This window comes from Belonocnema kinseyi, chromosome 2 (genome assembly GCF_010883055.1).
Source record: "Belonocnema kinseyi isolate 2016_QV_RU_SX_M_011 chromosome 2, B_treatae_v1, whole genome shotgun sequence".
In the NCBI taxonomy this organism is placed as follows: domain Eukaryota; kingdom Metazoa; phylum Arthropoda; class Insecta; order Hymenoptera; family Cynipidae; genus Belonocnema; species Belonocnema kinseyi.
Window position 1 is genome coordinate 14,285,651 of NC_046658.1, and position 16,874 is coordinate 14,302,524.

General features: G+C 37.3%; 1 protein-coding gene across 6 annotated transcripts in view; it reads right to left on the reverse strand.

Annotated features, from left to right (window-relative positions):
- LOC117183102 (membralin) overlaps window positions 1-16,874 on the reverse strand; it is a 429,991-nt gene that overhangs the window by 360,406 nt on the left and 52,711 nt on the right. The window lies entirely within an intron of this gene.

Consider the following 16,874-nt stretch of genomic DNA (forward strand, 5'->3'; position numbering starts at 1 on the left):
TTTGGTCTTATGATCAGCCGTTGGTTTTGTTTTACGGTTCGCATCGGCCAAAGCTCTCGCTGCATTATACACATAATAATTGATAGCCCAGAGGTCAGATTCACCGGAAAAATGTCCACGAAGCTCGTCATCCATTTCAGCCAGATCTTTAGGCTTGCGAGAAACCTTGGTGTCGATGTTTCTCCGGGTCGTAAAGCATCGCTCTTCATCTATTGGATGCCTGCCCGCGGTTGGTCTTAGTGTCGCCTCTCTTTCTTTGTTGCCGGCTTGTTCTAGCTGTGGTTGAGTAGGCGTTCCACTTACATAGCCCCTTTTATGGAGTACTTCAGCATGGTTTCGCAGACGTTGCTTTGAAAAGTGCGATAGCTCAGGGTGTGTGCGATAGCTCAGCATGCAGCCGTGCCATGTAACCCCGTTCACGGGCCACACTCGCATCGTAGCAGTCTAGCAAATCGTGATTCACTTGCTCCGTCCACCCAAAGGTCACGAGATCCCGCCGATCCATCGCATTGAATCCATTTTCATTGCCTCCCCCAGCTCTAGTTTGGTCGGCATTGTTGGCCGACCCATTGTCGGGAGCCCTGCGCGTTCTGTTGTTTTGAACCGCACTTACTACAACTATGTTTGGTGTTGTCATTGTTGTTCCCACGAGAAGCTAGGGAAAGGGGTTCATCCATCCTTGTAGAGCCCCGCATGCAAGGATAAGGCTGCTTACTCTGAGAGGTCGCCCGGTATCCCAGAGTCACCGTTCTAGACTACTCACCCAGGTGCCATTCAGCCTTCGGCACGGTTTTCACACCTCCGCTTGGGGGTTAATTCCTTCGGGACCACCCCTGGACAATTGTCCGCGACTGCCTATTTATTTTTGTAACCATATTCAGCAGAAACCCTTGGTACAGGGACCCTCTATCCGCAACCTGAGGACGCGTTCGGTGGCTTTGTCATAGGCCCTTCGGTTTGATTCTAGAGGAATCAAAACCGAATATATATATATATATATATATATTATACCGAAGCTAAAAAAAATGTCTCTTTAAAAGGTTGATTGTTTTCGAAATTCTGTTTAAAATAAGCCCAGGTTGAAACCAATTTGTCTCGTTTTTAAGCAGGTATTGTAAAAATAGTAATCGACAGATCTTACTTCACCACATTTGTTTTTGTGGGACTATCTGAAAGACAAAGTGTACAAAGAAAAACCAACAACACGTGAGAATATGATTTGCCGAATTACAAGTGCATGTGCTGAAATTCAAGAAGATACACTTCTCCGTTATATAAATTCGTTTGAATTACGAATTAATAAGTTCATTGAAGCTGAAAGTCATCATTTTGAGCACTTACTTTGATTAAAAGATGATTGCCTGAGTACCTAGAATCGTGAGAGGCGAGGGGACTCACGTTAATCAAGGAATAACGATTCTGTAATACTCGAAATTAGTCTGAAAACAAACTACCAGTTTTAGCGTAACCCAGCAATAACAACGTGGACGTAGCAGTTTTCTGTTCCCTTCGGGGTGCTTGATTAACGTGAGTCCCCTCGCCGCTCACGATTCTAGGTACTCAGGGAATCATCTTTTAATTAAAGTAAGTGCTCAAAATGATGACTTTAGGCTTCAATGCATTTATTAATTCGTAATTCAAATGAATTTACACAACGGAGAAGTGTATGTTCTTGAATTTCAGCACATACACTTGTAATTCGGTCAATCATATTCTCACGTGTTGTTGATTTTTCTTTTAACACTTTGTCTTTCAGATAACCCTACAAAAAGAAATCTGATGAAGCAAGATCTGTCGATCTAGCAGGCCAATTTATCGGACCGTCTCTACCAAGCCAGTGATCATTGAAATCGCGATCAATATCTTCTCGTGCTACCGCTGAATAGTGTTCCGGACAACCATCATGTTGAAACCACATTTTCTGCCGTATTTCTAAGCTCAAGTCTTGAAGCAATATTGAAAGTTCATTTTCCAAAATGACTTGATATTTTGTACCATTTAAGTTGCCTTCGATAATGCGGGGACCGATCAGTTTGTTGCCAATTATTCTGCACCATACGTTGACAGTCCATGGACGCTGGTGTTCGACTTCACGAAGCCACTGCAGATTTTCAATACTCCAGTAGTGCATGTTATGTAGATTAACTATTCCACGGTTCGTAAAAGACGAATCTCCAGACAATACATAACGAAAAAAGTTGGGAGTTTGTTGTATTTGTTCACGTGCCCACTGACAAAAAGCTACCCGATTTTTGTAACCAACGCCATTAAGTTCTTGGGGTAAAGACACATGATACGGATAAAATTTATTACGTTTCAAAATTTTCCAAACACTGCTCTGAGACATTCGGGAATCACGAGTATCTCGTTTATTAACGTTAGGATTATTGGCCACTGCAGCTAATACAGCAATTTCATTATTTTCTCCAGCGACTATTGTTGTGCGGGTCTTTTTCTTAGGTTGAACACTTCTATCAGAAATAAATTTTGTAATAGTAGGATAAAATGAAACACGTGACACAATTCTATCTGGAAGATTCTAAGCGTACAGATTGACAGCATTATCAAGATTTCTTCCAGCTGCTCCATACACCAGAAACATTTGAATTTTTTCTCGTAGAGTTAGATACTCCATTGGAAAGAAGTATTTAGATTAATCTTTGACCTAAATAAAATGAGTTTTGTCTTGAATGTATTTTTTCTAATTCGCTTTATTTAAGGAAAGAAAAAAGTAAACACTTTCGTAATGTTTCGATAGCCTCCGCTTACCTCAATCTACAAGAATGCCAGAGCTAAAATTTAAGAATATTCAGGAAACAATGTTAATGTAAACGTATTACTTAATAATTACTTCTCAGGAACGGACATACGTTTTGGCATGTTTTTCAAAATAATAATTACCAAGGAGATCCGAAGCTCTATTGCCCTTATTTTTAACCGACTTTAAAAAGAAGGAGGTTCTACCTATGTTCGTCGCGATGAATTTTTTTATGTACGAGTTTCTATTGCACTCGTTCGACGATTCTGTAGCGATTTGAAAAATTCTTTTTTCCATGGTCAGTCATGTTACACTGAAAATGGTGTATTTTTTATTGTTCATATATTGTAGAATCGTAAGTGTGAATTCTCAGTAACATTAAAATGAATAAAAATTGAATTTCGTCGATTACAGCGCCATCTATCGCGAAACGAGAAAAATGTTTTAGACAAATCATACGACATGAAGCGATCCAACAATGACAGCTTTCAGGTCCATCTTGCAAGGTCCTTGCCCTATTTTTGGCACGCTGGTATGAATTTAAGGTTACGAACCAGTGATAGATTCGCACCTCCGAGAGCAACGATGGCAAGGACAATTGCTTTAACCGAATATTTTGGGTTCAATCGTTGCAGCTTTATTTTTAGGTATTGATACCTCTCGACCTTATGCTTCTCTTTAGCACAGATATTCTAGGCGGCCGGAGGCGAGAATTCCATAACGAAAATCATTCGTTTCTCAAAGTGTTAAAGAACGATGTCAGGCCTGGAGTGTGCAACGGAGACGGTTCTTCGAAAATTGTAGTTACAGAAAATTTGGCATTTCTCGGCTAACTCCGTAAGAGCGTCAAATATGGTAATGAAGCACTCTTAGGGCCAAATTATGTCTGTAGAGATACGTAGTTCCGGCGTGGGTGGGACACCTAAATATTATGTGTTCTAGTTACTCAGTGTGTGCATAACACGCTATAGCTGCACCTATAGCTGGGAACTACCTGACATAAAGTACACTCACGTTATACCAAGGTGGAAATGACACCGTCCTGAAATGCGAAAATTAAACCCTCTGTACATACATTAAAACCTGATGATCTGAGGGCAGAAAAAGTTTGCTCACTTCTGATGTTAAAATTCAAGGTAAGGGTCTTGGACGCCTACTTTGCGGCATGGTAAAGGAACGTTTCTTTTTTAAATCATCACGCATTTGCTGACGATTTGTAGGAGAAGATCTCTGCCATTTGCAAAGATGTAAGCTTTATTTAGGACAAATCGATTAAAAAGACATCGGAGATTCAGAACCCCGCGTCGAACTTGAATGTGTAAGATGTGTAATCGTGGAATGGACGATTGATATGCAAGCTCTTATGCATATGTATGATCTTACGTGTGATGATATCAAGGGCAGTTGTCTTGTTCTTCGTTGATTGAACTACCCCAAACGAGTAGATTAGAACTGTGACCGCAAGCTTGCTAGTCGTAGGTACCTTGCTCAACGCCGAAAGATTTGAAAAACAAACCTGTCGGAGAAAATGCTTGTATCAGCTTCGGAGAGACTCTTTCTCTGATTTTACGCCTTGAATGAGAATTTCGGGCACATCTAGGTATGTATAGATCTCTCCAGTGTCTAGTTGTGTAATAACAATTATTTACACAATTTCAGGGACAGCAGCTACACAGAAAATCTTTTCTTTCTTCAGATGAATCCTGGCATACTTATATAATCCAAATTTCATATCAATCTCTCCTGTATACATCTTTACGGTATTTAGAGCAACTTGAAGTTTAGTTTTACCAGAAGCGTAGGTCTACAGGTCATTCATATGAAATACAATACATGAGTGACCTTACGCTACCGACTATTAATGTCGACGCAGAGTTATCCAGGATAAGGGGCATATCTCTCTCTATGATACTCGCTATGTGTGCAAGCCATTGATAGGACGCGCTGACGGGCTCGTGCGCTTTTACAGGCGCACATGTCATTTAGCAGGTTCTCTCGACAGCCTGATACACCTTTTTTTAGCCAAGTTGTTCCTACATCTCTCTTCACAGACTCAATACTTCGAATACTCATGTTGTTTATGACAGCTGTGAAGATCGTATAATACGTTTTCCAACAAGTTATTGGCCTTTAATTCTCTCGATTGTAAAAGTTGCCTTTTTCGGTAGGAGTGTAGTGCGTCCTAACACCAGCTACTGCGGAATAGGCGTTTCCGACTTTAAATATGAGGTGCATGTGCAGGAAAGATGTTGGTGTGTAGAAGTAAACTTCTTCCACTAGAAGTTCTTGATACCATCTGGTCCTGCAGCGGAAAAGTTCTTTGAACGCCTTAGTGCTTTTTTTACCTCTTCTGCAGTGATTAACGGACATTCCTCCTCAGATGTTATGAGTTTGCGGCACAACTCTGAAAGAGTTTGTGTTATTTACATTTTTATTTCACCTGGTCCTAGATTTCGGTAAAATTATTTCGGACTCAGAAAGTAAAACATAATTTGAAGAACACAATATTTAACCGAAGAAATAGTCATAATAAAGAGCATAATCTTATATCTGGTGATACAATATTTTGAATATTTCACAGTTTTAGCCATAATCACACTTTTCTGTAAAATCGGTCTAAGTTCAACTGGTCTCAATGGCCGCCGATATAGCGTGCACCGTTTAAATGTCTAAAAATAATAACAAGAGAGATCACTTATAAAATGCCACAAAAAAGAAATAGAAAAGTTGAGAGCCTGTACAGCGTTCCAAGAAAATACAAGATAAAAGTCTAGAGACTGTGTAGCGTACCCATAATAACAAGTAGTGCAAAAGCTTTGAGCCTTTATAGCGTACCTGAGAGATCAGACAAAGGTTATATGGAGCATGGACAGTGTACTTAGAGAAAATAAGATATATGAAACCTTTGTCAGCGTACCCAGATCAAAAACAATGAACCTTCATCCCTCCAGAGTGTGAGGGCAGGTAGCCACACGGAGAGGAGATCCGGTTGTAGACTTCAGTTGCCTTCAGTCCGTCTTCTGTCTTGTTCCGCTTTTCACCTGCCCCCTTACACCCTCTCCAATTACGGTTGATAGAGAGAGAGTGAGAGGATCCTGCGATTCCTTCTGGACCCCCCGCAGAACATTCCTAACCCCTTTTTGCCTTCCTGATGGCTACATCCAAGTCCGGCTTTTCCCATGTTATTCGGTTGACTACTTTTAGAGGGCTTGCTATATTATTGTTGATTGTGACCGTTTCCACTCCTTGAAGCGGTTGACATTATCAGTAACTTCTTTCAACTCCTGTGTATCCTCTGTATTATCATAATTGCGTCAAATAACACCCGTATTTTGCCAACAATATGCTACTTCATTGTCAGCAGCTTTGAGTTGTTCACTGTGTGACTGTAGATCCTCAGTTCTTGGGCGATCTTTCGAATACTTTCCGTGAACGGTCTACCAGATGGCATGTAGTCAATTACTCACTAAACACGGGACGCATTCTGTCTTGACCCTCCAACCTTCTGAGTCAATTAAATCAAGCGTCCCTTAGTGTTTTGAACCATAATCGGTTTTAGCCTTCGATTTTAATCAGCCAAAGCTTTCGCACCACCATAAGGTGAACAATTGATGGTCCAGAGTTCCTACTCCTCCGAGGTATCCTCACGAAGGGGGGCATCCATTTTTGTCGAATTTTGGGTCATAGGAGCAACCTGCATGTCAAGTTTCCTCCTTGTCCTGAAATCGCAATCATCCTTCAGAAGGTGCCTGCTTTTCGAGGTTACTCTTTATATCGCTGCCTTACCTTCGTATGCAGCTTGATGAAGCAGCAGTCGGGGAAGCGCTCGGCGCACATACCCATTTTTCGAGGGGTAGCCACATTGATTTTGCAATGACTCGTGCAAAACGTGTTGAAGCTCTGGTTGTTTTTGACACCAGAGTGTGCAAATGCGCCATGAAGCCTACGTGAGCAGGGAGAATGCTGGCGTCGTAGTATTCTATCAAGTCATCCTTTACTTTATTCGTCCACTTAATGTGAGCGTTTTGTCGGCTTGTCGTTGCGTTTCTATCCAAATTAATTTCAGCAGGCACGTATCCCTAAATCACCGTTTAAGACACATCACCCAGGTGCAATTCAACTTTCGGGACGGTTTGTAAGCCTGCACTTACGGGTCATTCCTTGAGGACCATCCGTCCATAATTGCCTGCGACTGCTTATTAATTATTTTAATCATATTCAGCAGAAGCCATTGGTACAGGGACCCTCTATCCGCAATCGGAGGACGCATTCGGTGGCTTTGTCATAGGCCCTGCGGTTCAATTCCAAAGGAATATGTGTGTGTGTGTGTGTGTATGTTGGGATGACCACCTGAAGTCAATGGTATACGCGTATGCATGTGTGGATCAAATAATGAAAAGCCCTGAAACCAACCAACCTCCGTTCAAGGATGCACGTGAACAAAAAGGATGTTTGTAATTTGTATTAAATAAAATAAAACAAATTTAAATACACAAACATAAGAGTGAAAAACAAAGAAGGAGGAAAGAATCAGAAGGTTTTAACATCTCTGGATTAGTAGAAGTAGCAAAAAGAAGACGAGAGTATATAGACTGATTTATCATTTAAAAAACTTCAAACCTTAACTTTCAGGAATTTAAAAATAATTACGACCTATATAAAAACCTTAGAAACAAAAGCCTCCCTTGCAATTATTACCAATACAAATTACAAACTGAATTACGCTTAAAGAACGAAAAAATTAATAAAAATTAAAAGGTCATCAAATTCCAGTTGAATATGCCGACTGCGGAATAGAACGAACAAATCGTGAAAAATGTCATTTAGTAGTTTACAAACGTGCCTTAAATAAAAACATAAATTTAAGCTTTATTTCTACAATGAGTGATATGTGAAAATCATTAAGGGAAGGTAATTTTGCATCGAAGATTCCATAACGTGAAAAAGACGGCTGTTTTATTATTATTTCTGCTACTTTTAGAATCTGCGTATTGGTAATGTCATATACAAATATATACATACCAACACTCAAACATAATCATTATATGCAATGAATGCGAAATTATCAGTGAAGCCCTGTATATTTAAAAATTATTTACCTTCAAACACCCTCACACTAGTGATTAACGGATAAGTACTCAAATAATAAGGCAGGCATCCGATCCTACTACCCGTGAATTTAACGCAAAGAAAATAAATATTTATATTACTCGGTTGAACAAGTTTAACAGTCTGTAACAACCGTGTTACATAGGAGATGTAAGAAATGATCTGAAACAGTATCAGTGGGTTAATTGGTTAACGCTCCTCTTGTGTATGGTGGAGTTCCCCGTTCAAATCCGGCCTGAGGCAGATTTTTCTTGTTACCTCAACAATAATAGTCCAGTTCATCGACACAATTTAATATTGAAGCTAACTTTCTGGAACATATTAAATGATTTAATAAGTACTTGCGATCATGGTAAAAGAATCATTTTGCTATAAGGTATGAATGGATGGATGGGGATCCAATATTAGAATACAGAAAGTGTACTAGGTAATTCTGGAGATCCAACAACAAAAAATGATAAGGGGAAAGATTATTTGGCTTATGCTTGAAAAAGGACTTGCTTATTACAAATACTTTGTTTAGGCATACAATGATCCACATGTACACCTGGTATAAAGGAAAGAGCCACAGTATAATTGACTTTCTTGTCATTTACGAAAGACGAAGAGAGATAACGAAATATACGAGGGTCATAAGGAGTTCTGAATGCAAAACTGATCATTACCATCTGGTTTCCAAAATAAACTTAGGTCAGGGATGGAGAAAAAAAAGACCAAAGAAACCCAACAACCACGAATAAAGATTAAGAATTTACAGAAACCAGAAGTGCGTATTGATTTTCAGAACAAGATAAACGACCAGATAGAAGAGATGACATAGAAGGCGCTAATAAACAATAAAAATACATAAAGCGCATCGGCTATAACCGAGGATGTGATTTTTAGAGGTGCAACTTAAGTCTGATATTGCGGTTATGGGAAGAACCTCTGATGATACATGGTGGAATGATGAAATTCAGGCAGCCCAAAAAAGAAAAAAAAGAGGCGTACAACAGAAGAAGAGAAGAAAATGCAAAACGAATTCGAAGGAATCAAAAACTTTTTAAAAATGAATTAAGGGAAATAAAAGTACAGAGTTTTCAGCATGAGAAATAGTAAGAGAGAAATGCTATCTGATAGAAAAGGGGAACTAAACGCTTTAAAAGATTGTTTTTAGGAATTATTGAGACATGAAGCTATAGGACACCACAACTGCGATGTGGAACACCATGCGTTAGAAAACTTAATTCTGAAAGTGCCCAGAGGCAGACCGCGGCTAGAATGGTTGGAATGCGTGAATGAGACCCTAGTTCGAAGAGACATAAGAATCCACATAAATATGAGAGCTTGCATAACAAATGCATGTCCGCGTAGGAAGCCAGATAAGTATGCCAGGATAGAAGAGTGTGGCGATAAATAGTCTATAAACAGAGAGTCAGTAGAGTAAATGACGCCTGAAACAAAAGACCTTGGAAGCGAATGGCTTACTGGATAAAAAAATATATGGTAACGTGGAATCCCAGCTCCATGACAGAATTGCCCCTCTAGAAGTTAGATCAACTGAATTGTAAGTTGTTGATTCATGAATCCAACCAGCATCAGGAATTAAATTATGAACATCGGCCACCGCATTGAAAATAAAGGATGTTCATTTTGAAGGGAGTCGCATTGCCCAGCTTAGATTAATAGTAGAATCAGTCTATGCATGCATAAGAACTGATTCAAGTTATAGAACCTTACTAACTTTTGATAAAAGGCGCACAGAAAAAATTGCTTTTTAAAGCGCTAGTTTAGGTATAAAAAAATGTTTGAACTAGAGCGACCTTTGTTATTAAAATAATTAAAGTAACTACTGGTTCCTTCATGCTGTTCACAAGTTATTCCGTTCCGCATACATCCCGCTAACCACAGAATTCTGAGCTCTTCTAATTGAGAAGCATCAAGAATGAGTGAAGACTCATACGCTCGTACTGTCACTTTCTACTATGTACATGGTCATTGCTCAAACGGAGCAAAATAATTGGTTCTCCCACATAATCTCTACAAATCTGAATCGCAGGACCATGTTTAAGTATTGAATAAAGAATTATATTAGCATGGATTCAGGGCAAGGAGCAAAATGAGTTTTCGGCTAAAAAAGATATAAGCATTAGTATAAAATATTTATTTAAGTTACCCCAATGCGTTTACACTGGCTGTTAAACCCAATTTTCAGTAAGCACAGGCTGAATAGGGAAAAGGAACCGAATGTAGATCTAATTTTAGACACAATCTGTTTAAAAATACAATTCTAATCGAAAATTGATTCCTTTTGTAGAAAATGTTGACAAGTTTAAGTACATTATTTGTCAAGCTATGATTCTGATTCCCATTTGGATCTAGGGAACAAATATGAATTGGTCTCCAAAATAGTTGAAACCGCTTGTATCATCAAAAATGTATTTTTATTTTTATTTGAAATTTATTAAATAATTTTTGAATTTCCGAGCAAGCTTCAAATCATTAATTGTACATTGACATAGTTTCTGATATTCTGATTTGACTATCCTCTAGTGAAGGATGCGTCAAAGTTCCCCTACTATGACACTTTCGTCATAACAGTGTAATGGGTATATCCGGGCGCGTACGCAAGTTAGGATCGTGCATCTGCGTATATACTCAAAACGTGGGTGCACGCACTATGAAGCGGAAGTGATTACTGCTTTTCGTTAGCCAATCCGTAATAAACAGCCCTGTTATCCCATCCTTCACTAGAGGGTCCTTATTCTGACTTGTACGTACATGACCTCTGGTTGCATATTCAGAACGCAAATGTATCGACATAGAGGAAACTCAGAGGGAAAAGAATCAGGCTACTGAGTATTCGAATGATTTTCTTTACATTTCACACGAATAATTGTTGAAAGATCAATTGTATTTGCCTTTCAAGTCGCTTGTCTGTGTGTGTATTATCATTTTAACAGTCAGTGCACAATTACTTGTTTTTACTAGAGGTAAACGGTAAGTAACATAACCTACGCAAAGAGGGAAAACTCTATTTTTTAATTTAATAATTAAAAGGCGGGTTTATTTTCTGAAATGCACAATCAGTTTGACTATAATTATTGCAGTTCACATTTTTCTCTTAAGAATATGACCCCAAAGAAGAAACATGAAAACAGTGCTTCGAAGCGAAAAAGACAAAGGGAGTTCAAGAAGAACAGAAAAAATGAAAAAACTAGATAATTATGTAGAAAAAGTTGGACCACTTGAAACAGCAACGAATCAAGAAACAGATAATAAGAATGGTTCTGGATCAGAGTTAACGATTTGTAGTTATAAACAAATTATTAAACGGGTAAGTATTTTAAATAGCTGACATTCCGTTTTTTAATAATATAATAATTTAATTTTTATTAATTCATTATGTCCTACAGTTATCATAAGAGATCACTTAGTTTCATGAATTATTTTCACAATAACGTTAATGTTTCTAACTCGAAAACATTTAATGGATGCTCGTACGGAAGGTTTCGGACATAAATTTATCTTCTTACGAGAGTAGTATTAGAGTTGGTGCCCACAGTGCCTCCGCACGGGGCGCATATTGTACGGCGTAAGGAGGCGCAATTAAACGCGAATTACACAATTTTTTGACTTAAAGTTTTTAATAAATTTCAGTATAATTCAATGGATTTCAACAATTTCAAGAGATTAAAAAACTTTGAGTGTATTTTAAGGATTAAAAATTTTTTTTTTAAATCAGAGATTTCAGTGGGTTTCAAAGATTTCATTATTTTCTAAGAAATTTCAAAAGATGTTATAGATTTCAAGCTGTCTTACGGGATTTTATTTGACTTTTGGGGGTGAAATGAAATTTCAAGGGACTTTAGGGGTTTCTACGGATTTAAAGGATCTTAGAGATTTCGAAAGATTTTACCAGATAGCAAGGAATTTCGACGTATTTTAAGGGATGCGAAAATATTGACGAGAATCTCAACAACAGATTACTGGGTTTCCTGTAATGATTTCAACGGATTTGAAAGCTTTTAGGTATATCTTAAAGGATTTAAAAGTATTCCACGAGATTTTGTGGGAGATACATTTTGTACATCAGATCACAAAAGTGTAGTAAAACTTTCTATGTAATATTGAAAAAATGCGTTATACTATTTTCCTATTATTTATAATAAAATATGATACTATTGATACTAATTTAAATTATAAAATGAGTCCGGATTCTGCCATTTCAACCTTAAAATTTTTAAAATATTTCTTTGTATATTCGCTTCTTACATATATTTTTGAAACAAGCTTAAAAAATGAAAAGTATCCACTTTCTAACAATAAATTTTTTTGACCTAAAAATAAAGGTTATTGGAAATAAAGTCATTTTTTTGGCAAAAAAAATTCGGAATTTTATGAATTAATGCATTGTATTTACTTTCGTATAACTATAGTAAGAAAGTTTGTAAAATCGAAATCAAGGAGTGGCATGTACTTCGAATCAGAAACAGATGGAAAATGTTCAACGACTTAGAGCAATAAGTAACGATGGTTTAATTATTGACGTAGATAACGAAAGAGAAACAATTTAATAAAATAGTTCTGATAATAAGACACAGTTATCTACAGAACATAGTAGACGAGAAGAAATTGCTAATCCGGTTTGAATGACATGTTTTGAATTATTATATTCAACTTACGAAAATATTAAAAATTATATAACTTCAATTGATAATAAATAATTTTTACGTCACATTAGTGTTCGACTAATAATTACAAGTTTTTTTTGTACGCATAGAATGCAAGTATGTGAAATTTTTAAGAAGAGGAATGTGCAATTAATACAGTTGAAAATGTTATGAATGGAACTAATTATTGTATCAATAATATCGAGAACAATTTTTTGATGAAAAGGTATCTGACTGACAAAGGTCATTTCAAAAAAATTGATCTGACAGATCGAGTCATACAATTTGTAATATCATATGGTTCGTGTAAACCAGAAAGGCCCTTTCTATAAGATGCAGCACAATATAACAGACACCAAAGATTTTAGATGCATTATTCACCAATTCTAGATGCTGTTTAATGCGAACCATGTTGGTTATTTTCTTTCTCTGCACACAACGAATGGCGATCAGGAATTCGAAATTGACAAGTTCTATCAAACAAAATAGAAGACCATAGCAGTAGTAAAGCCCATGTATCTGCGTGCCTTTTTTGTAACCAGTGAACGCAAAAAAGACCATCGATAAGCAGAACGAAAAAGAAATAGAACAAGAGGAAGCGTTTTGGAAAATGGTACTGAAGCGCTTATTTTATATAACTTTAAAACTGGCTACTAACTGCTTACCTTCCCACGGACATAACGAGGACATAAATAATGAGTACAGTGGAAACTTTTTAATTATGGTCAATTTTCTAGCAAAATATGATGACGTAATGAAAAAGATGGTCAGTATGCTAAAAAGTTCAACGAAATATTTGGGTCCAGTATTCCAAAATTAAATGATATAATGCTTATGTGAATAGCTACATGAAAAATTGATTTCAGAAATTAACGCAAGTCCTTCTTTTGTTGTATGTTTGACACAACTCAACACATTACTAAGAAAGACCAATTAAGCTTAGTAATAAATTTGGTATGTTGATATTCACAGAAAAGAAAATGGCAAAGCATTTAATTTCGAAGTTAAAGAAACTTTTCTAGGATTTCATGAAGTTTTAGGTCATATTTCTAAAGGGATGACTGATGAAGTGCTTCAAATAGTCTTGCGAATTCGATTGACCAGGAAGATGTCGTGGCCAGGGTTATGATGGAGCAAATGTTATGAGCGGTATTTATAACGGAGTACAGGCAAATATAAAATCAATTGAATCAAATGCGTTGTATGTTCACTGTAGAAGTCACAATTTAAATCAGGTTATCAATGATGCTGTAGGAGTAGTAGTGGAAGTATTAAACCGATCTTTGAAGAAAAGCGAAAACCAAATCGTAAGAAGCATTTTGATAAACCAAACGAAAGCCATCATTTTGATAATAGTGAAGAATTTTTAAATATTAATATCTTTAATTACACCTTAGACATTGCGAATACACAGTTAGTGGAAAAATTCACAGGTATGAAGGAAGTTGCAAATCTTTTTTCTTTTTTGGACCCAAGTAATTTTACGAAACAATCTGAAGCAGAAATACTTAATGCAGCAGAGAAATTACAAATTCGATATCACGAGGATTTAAGCAAAGAATCCCCTTTGTAAGTCATCAATGCAATCTTCTTTTTAAATAGTGACGGGTTCAACGACACATCAACAGTAAAAGATGTTTTCCGCACTTTACTCATTAAATACAACTTCATGGAAAGGGAATTTTCTGAAGTACTAAAAGCCTTATGGACTTATTTAACTCTGCCTCTTACAGTAGCAACTTGCAAAAGGACTTTCAGTAAATTAAAAATTTTAAAATCCTATTTGCGTAATAAGATACATCAAGGTCGATTATTAAATCTATCTCCAATGACAAAAGAACGTGATACTGCAACAGAATTGGATATCGAAAGAGTTATTAATAACTTTGCCAAAATGAAAGCAAGTCGAATCGGAATATAGCAACGCGCATATTTTTTTACGAGGCAATACTAATTCTTAAGTCAGAACTATGTATAATTTCTGATATAAATTATCTGCAATATAAAATAATTATAAATATATTTTAAAAAGATTTATATGAGGTATTTTATTTTCAAAAATGTATTTGAGGTATACTTATACATTGTTTGCTCCTTAAATTAAGAAGAGGGGACTCTTGAAACATTTTTGCGGGGGGGGGGGGGGGGGGGGGCTACACGTTTCTAGTTACGCCACTGGGTTTGGCTAAATAGGGAAAGTGAGGTTAGATTTGCAAGAGAGGGGGTAGTTTTGTGGTCAGGAGTTTGGGTCTTCATGGCGGACAAGGGCGGTTCTCGTAGTGCTGGGGGATGTTAGGGGTGAGAAAAGGGTGTCTGCAGGGGATGTGAAAGGTGAAATAGGGCAAAGAAACTGACATTTTAGTGCGGTAAGCAAAAGAAGCCTTAAGAGACATCTGTTGGCTGCAGTGCGTACTCGTGTGTATGGATAGGTTACCGCTACCGAGGGAAGAGCGGGAGGTGGGCAGTGAGAGTACTAACAGTGCTGGTAGTAAATTAGACAGCGAGAAAATTTCCAGAAGGACACGACGGACAGCTGTGCGTGGCCCGGTGTCGAGTGGCGCGTCCGGGAGAGGAAAGAATCGGAGTGAAGGAAGCGATAAGGCAAGGGAGAGAGTGTTCAGTTCAAGTGAGGGGAAGGATCTCTTGAAGAGGAAAAGGGAAAGCAAAGAGAGTCCGGAGAAAAGCACGCTAGAGTCCCTTTAAAAAAAGCGTACGAACACGTAGGTCAAATCCTCCCCTAAGAATGGAGTGGCAAACGGTGAAGAAAGCTCTCGGGGTGCTGATAGGCGAGATCAGAGGGTTAAGGGAGGACGCAATGGGGCTATGGAGCAGATGGAAAGTATGAGGAAGGACCTGCGGGTAAAAGGTGATAGATGGGGAAAGGAAGTAAAAGAGCTGTGGGGGAAAGTAGAAAGATTACAGAAGGAGTTGGCATCGCTAAGGAAGGAAAAAGAGGATAAAATAAAGGAGATGGAAGAAGATATTAGGGTGTGGAAGGAAAGGGCGGAAAAAATGCTGGAAAAGATAGAGGACAGGTCGGGAATGGAAGCAGTTGACAGGGGGGAGGGCCAGAAGCAAGATATTTGGGGGAAGCTGAAGATTATGATAGAAGAGAAAGTGGGAGAGCGTAGGAATGAAAAGGAGAGAGCGGATAGGGAAAGTAGAAGGGCAGTGCAGTTGAGGATGGAGAGAAGAGAAAAGGCAGATAGGAGGAATAAAATAGTAATAACAGGATTGAAGCTCAAAAGCGGGGAACAGAGGGAGGGCGTGAAAGCGCTGCTACAGAGCATAAGGTGGGTTAAAGGCAGCCCCATGCATCGCCCCCACTTTTCTCTATTCTTACGATCCGGAGGGGAATTGTCCGTCAAACTAATTCAACAGATTGCACCACAAAAAGTAGGTCTGACTTTTGCATTGAATCGCATTAAGAAAAAGTAAAAATAATTAAAAACCTGATGCCATTTGCAAATAAACAGAAAAAAATTATGAATAAATAAGAGTAACTATTTCTAATTATTTAAAAAAAATTAAAAGTCATGAAAATATGCAGTTCAATATGAATACAATTTAATTTTGAGATACATTTTGAAAGCAGTTCGAAATTTATGTCTTTATGATTTATTTTGCTCATATTTTGGATTTTATTATTTGTTAAAGTTAAAGAAAATTATTTATTGTTAAAATTGTTAATGTAGCTAATGACAAAAATAATAATATTAAAGACCTCAGTGACTAAAATATTTCAAGCATATACATGATCAGAAGAATCAATAAAAAATATATGACGTATGTCTAATATAAATATGATAATTAAAATATTTAAGATGACATCTTAAGTTGCACAGTAAAGAATCTTACCCGAGGTGCACCTCACCGATTTTCTTGAAATTGTGATATGTTATAGAACATCAAAAAATATTCGACACGTATTTTTTTATACGTGCCCATAAGTCCATTTAAGGGGTGAAACCCACCCTTGAAGTTCACCCCTAAAAACACATTTTTTTTAATTTCTCGAATACAATTCGTAATTTTTTACTGGAACACAGTGGGTAACACTTGTTATTGAAAAGCACATATTTATGCATAATTTTTAGTCATCAGACTCGCAACCCCCGTTTTTTATTAATGAAAAACTATATTTGATGGCCATTTTTTTCACTATACACATTCCAAAATCTGTTGAATCTTGACAAAATTAATTCTTTTATGCACAATAATCAAAAATAAAGTTGACCTGTTCCGGCATTTTCAAAAAAAAAAAAATCCCTTGAGGGGGTGAGCTACCCCTAACATTTATACTGTTATATTTCGTTATTCCATTACTATATCATGGTGTAAAACTCTTGGATACT